We start from the raw sequence: 5,547 nt of genomic DNA, 5'->3' as shown, positions 1-5,547 counted from the left end.
GCCGGGAAGCTCTTATAAACTGGGCGGCCAATCAGCCCCAGGCGGTGCGACCCGCCCTCCCGCCGCCGCCGCCATCCTTCCTCACCGCCCCCTTCCCTCCCCGAGCTCGCTCTGTACCCGTCCCAGCACGGACCCACTGTCGTTCAGTTGTGTCTTTCTGATGGTCCGTTTGCCCAGTTCAGTGTGTGGAGCTAAGGGCTGTCAGCTTCTACAGTGTCATAACTCATCCTCCAACAAGGCCAGGCTAAAATGAAAGCAAACTGTGTTGGCTTGCTCTGTCCAAAACAGACAAGGAAGCCCTGAAGTTCTCCTAAATCCTTGTAGAGGTGCTTGTTGTAAAGGGTCTTCAGATATACAAGGGCTGCTCCAAAAGTTATTGTGTTATGATGGCCCTCAATGTCAAATGTTGGTAGTGTGGAAGTAGAGGTTGAACCTTCCCACCAATATTCTATTACGTTTTGTTGCTATGTGACAAATGGCAGCGGAGGGGCACTGACAAAACGGTGCCTGACATGAAAGTACGGATGAAGCAAAGGTGTGACACTGAATTCCTCTGTGCAGAAGAAATGGCACCCACTGACATTCATGAACACTTGCTGAGCACCTACGCAGACCAAACATTGGATGTGGAGCATGGTGAGGTAGTGGATGGTGCGTTTCAGCTGAGGAGCGTGGCATGCAGGCTATTATTGACAGCTGGCAAAAATGCACAGCTAATAGTGGTGACTACATTGAAAAATAACATTTTATAGCTGAGAATTTGCTCTATCAAGTAGTGTTAGTGTGCTCGTTATATCAGTTGTAGTTTCCATAGAAATATATAGAAGGCACTGCTTTTGGAGCAAGTTACATGTATTTACAGCCCTGTGGGGAAATAGTCTGGACATAAAAGCAAGTGATTTGAATTGCAGATCAGGCATTGGTGAACGTGGAAGAGTAACATAGGTCCACGTAAGTCATTCATACTGTTAAAAAACAACAACAACAACAGAAAAAAAAAACCAGGTTATTTTTTGGCTCTTGCTACATGACAGAATATCCTGTTTAGGGCTGCATGTTAAGAAACTGAGAAATTTCAACTCCTGAAGAGGCTGACGGAAGCAGACATGATTACATGCTCCAAGAAATTAAAGAAAACTGTCCGAAATATACTAAACCACCAAGCAACAAATTACTATCAAAATAAGCTGACATCATTTAACACTGTGTTAAATATTGCAGTAACAATTACTTCACCAACGATGAGACACATCTGAGAAATGATGGTGACAGCACCTGTTTCCCAACATCACCCCCCCAGGAAGTCATGGAGCAATAGCCCAACCTTGAGTGGCCTCCTCTATCTCTTCTCTCTCTTCTTTCCAAATGCTTACACTTCTGCTCAGAAATACTGCTAGCGTTGTGGTCTGTAGGACCACATGAGAAAATGTTTCTCTATGTGTGTCTCAAAGAACTTTCCTGAAAACAAAAGAAAAAACCTACCATCTCCTGGAAAATGACTTTTAAAATAATCTTCAAATTATACTCCTCTAGACAGCCCATATTGGATGAATGTTGTCTTGGTCTATATTAACTGTTGTTTTGGTTTTTGTTCTTAATGAGAGGAAATAATAGTGAATTATTAATTTTTGTTAATTGTACTTTTTTTTTTTTTAAGAGTTTGTGTTTTTTTTAAGATCCAGTTGCCAATTACTAAATGGGTGATAAAGTGGAAGTCAGAATAACATGAGTGATGGCAATAGATTATTTTTTTCATGTTTTTCACATGAGAAAGAACTCAGGAAAGACCTTTGTTCTTTTCACCTTGGAGCTCAGATCTCTTCCTAATGAAGAAGAAAAGTACTAATTGCTTCTCTTACCACCTTAAGACTTTCATGCGGTTTTCTAGATTATTACAGGAGGAAACTCAAGGAGACTTTCACTGAGAAGCTGTGAGGATCTTCTGACACCATAGAATCATAGAATGGCCTGGGTTGAAAAGGACCACAATGATTATCTAGTTTAAAACCCCTGCTGTGTGCAGGGTCGCCAACCACCAGACCAGGCTGCCCAGAGCCACAACCTCCTTGGGCAATCTGTTCCAGTGTGTCACCATCCACTGTGTGAAAAACTTCCTCCTAATATCTTTAAGCAGATCGTTGTATCTGAAAACAGCTTTCTTCAAATGCACTTCTCCAGGATCACTGTGTCATAATCTTCTTACCAGCACCATGTTTTGTGTTATCATCATTAACCGTGCTACAATGGGAAGGTGACTTGGAGTAATAGCAGCCTTCTAACTGTCATAGATATTAATGTCATCTATTTCTTCATCCGCAGTGAGTTCATCCTCACCAAACTACAGATGCAAGTAGAAGGAACAAAGTGCTTGTGTCCGAACACGAGGATATCAGGCTATTCATGAGTCACCTCAAGAAAAAGACTTTAAATAACCATCCTACCAAAACAATGTGGGTTCCTAGGATACACAAAGATACATAGATGACATTTGGACTGAAAACTTGGATTCCCTCATTGATTTCTGCCACAAATTTAACAGCCAAAATTGTCCATCAAACTATCTCTGGAAAACTCTTACATCAGCATCAACTTTCTAGACACCACGGTCAACATAAAAAATAGCAACCTACAAACTACCATATGCAGAAAATCCACAGACCAACACACCTCCTTCCACAAACCAACAGCTATCCAAAACAATCCAGAAAAACTGTGATATAGTACCAGCCCACAAACATCACCTCATTTGCTCTGAGGAGAATATTCGTAGCACACCCTCAGAAAGCAAAAGCAACAGATGATGTCCATCCAGTAGTGACACTCCTCTGTGATTGCATATTTGAAGAAGCCACCTAAACCTTCTACAAACTTACTACAATACAGAGAAAATCCCTCACTGGTTATCATGCACCACAATGTGCAAGAAATATATATTGGAAAATATTAACAATCTGCAACTTACATTTGAAGAAAATCATACCTCTAAATGATTTTTACTAAAACCATCCCTCTTTCCTTTCCAGCAACACTCAGCATCATTAGCTCTAACATTAAGAAAAAAATTTTTGGCAGACCAGCATACACTGGCTAGAACTAGATGACTCCAGAAAATCAGGTCCAAATTTTGCCACAACCTATATAATAAATGCCTGCTACGCCAGAGCCACCAAAATCCATAGATCCTGCATATGCACATCCTGTGATGCATTGTGTGATGCATTCAGTGCACTCAGGAAGCTGTGGCTGAAACCACACTACCACTGGGTTCTACATAATTAGGATAGGACAGTGACACTAGTTGGAAAGTAATCTTCCCAAAACAACTATGGGCATCTCCAAACTTGCTGGCCTGACTCTGAAAGATTAAAGGTAGGCCAGAGAACAAAAGTTTGTAACTCTGTTGAATACGAGATATTATATCAGATGAATTCAAGACAGGCCTGTGATTTTCTCCATGTTTCAAGACTCAGTGATCTTCAGGAGGAATTTCCTACCACTTTCTCTGGTCATCTAAATTTCTGTCACCTCCTGTAGCCTTAGAAGAGCCAGGATCGCCTTCCACACCTAGAATAACAAGCACTTTTCTCTCAGATGTCCAACTGATTAACACAATTAAGTGCAATTCAGAGCAATCAGCTAGAAATACCTTCACATTTTCTCTGCTTCAGACCCAACAGGTTGTTCATCCACCTGAAAGCATGTATGCTTTACCCAACTGTATATATTGACCTAATAAAAAATATTTTCTTCCTAAAAAAAAAAGAAAAAAAAAAAAAAAGTTGCTTTCTTTGAATAGCAACATAAGGAAAAGCTCCTGTGCTTAAAGCCCTGGCTCTGTAATGCAGGTTTTTGAACACTGAACAGAAAGTACTCTGCTATTGTCTGCAAAATCCTTGAGTTGCAGGAGATTTGATTATAAATACCTGTTGTGATAAGACTGCTTAACTGTCAAGATTTCTTTATCATTTTGCTTTGAAGCAAAACAGGAAGTATAGTGTTTACATAAAAGACTGTGTTGAAAGTAGGTTCTCACTGCACAGTTGAAAGTCTTGACAAATCTGCAAGTCAAAGTAAAACAATGAAAAAATACCATGTTTTAATTTAGTTTGTTCTGCTTCAAAATAAGGAGAACCACTAAAAAAAATTCTCACAGCCTACAGTTCCAGTAAGGCAACATTTATTATCTCAAGAGAGACTCTGTAACTGAAATATTCCATTTTAGTAAATCAGTAAGTGCATCCTTCTGACTGCAAAATTTTTTTAGCAGGCATTGTTAAATAAGCATCGTACACTTCCAGCAGTTAGCTTTTATTCTGTGGAAAGATGTTCACCATTTTCTTCTTTGCTGGTTGGAATATTGCTGGCAAAATGTTTCATCAGCCAAAGGCTGTTTTGGATGTAACAGAAATATTTCATTTGAGCATGTTTTAGACAGTAGAATCGTAGAATGGCTTAGATTGGAAGGGACATTAAAAATCATCTAGTTCCAATCCCATGCCATCAGCACAGCTGCTACCCACCAGATCAGGCTGCCCAGGATCTCTCCAACCTGGCCTTAAATGCCTCCAAGGATGGGGCACTCACAACCTCTCTGGGCGACCTCTTCAAGCACCTCACCACCCTTTCATTAAAAAATTTCTTCCTAACATCTAACGTAAGTCTCCCCTCTTCTAGTTTAAAGTCATTTCCCCGTTGTCAGACCATGTAAAAAGTCAGTCCCGTCCTGCTTGTAAGCTCCCTTCAAGTACTGGAAGGCCACAAAGAGATCTCCCTGGAACCTTCTCTTTTCCCAACTAAACAAGCCCAACTGCCAGTCTGACCAGTTGGTCCTTGCTCAGCCATGTTGGTTTCCTTCTTTGTCTGCCTAATTTCTTATTTTGGAAGAGTACTTTTGTGCTCTCAGAAAAGCATCCTGTTAGTGCTGCCAGCCCTGTTCTGTTCCTCTGTCCCTAAGGACAGTTTCCCAGGGGCTCTCATCCAGCAATATCTGAGTGGTTGAAATCTTCCATCAGGATGAGAGCCTGTGAGCGCGATGCAGCTGAAGCAAGAAGGCCTCATCAGCAGGCTCCCCTTGATCAGGTTGCCTGTAGCAGACTGCAACCATCAGGTGTTTTTTATTGGTCTGGTCCCTAATTTCAACTCACGAGATCTTGACTTGTTTCGCAGAGGCAGCTCTGAGACCTGTGCTCCCAATCCCTTCAGCAGATTCCCAAGTGACATAAAGTCTTTTTTTGATATTTTTGAATTTCCTAGTTGCAGCCTTATATGATGCAGTTTTAGAGTCCAGGAGTGGATACTAGTCCTCCAGTTTTATAATACCTGATGTTTTGAATGGCAGACAGCAAGCCTCTATAGAGAGGTTATCCAGGCTGCAGATGGGTGCCTAAGTGCCTCTCAGCACAGTCTCCCATTACCAAGTTCCTTCACCTTTTTATTGTGGCACTGGTTGTGACTCAGGTTCTCACTTGAACCTTCTTAATGTGGTTGCCCTTTTTAGTTTTGAACCATCACACCCGCTTCTCTTTCCATCCCCAGAGGTTCACAGGG

This window comes from Meleagris gallopavo, chromosome 1, assembly GCF_905368555.1.
Source record: "Meleagris gallopavo chromosome 1, MGAL_WU_HG_1.1, whole genome shotgun sequence".
Classification (NCBI taxonomy): domain Eukaryota; kingdom Metazoa; phylum Chordata; class Aves; order Galliformes; family Phasianidae; genus Meleagris; species Meleagris gallopavo.
Note: the sequence above shows the minus strand (reverse complement) of the source record.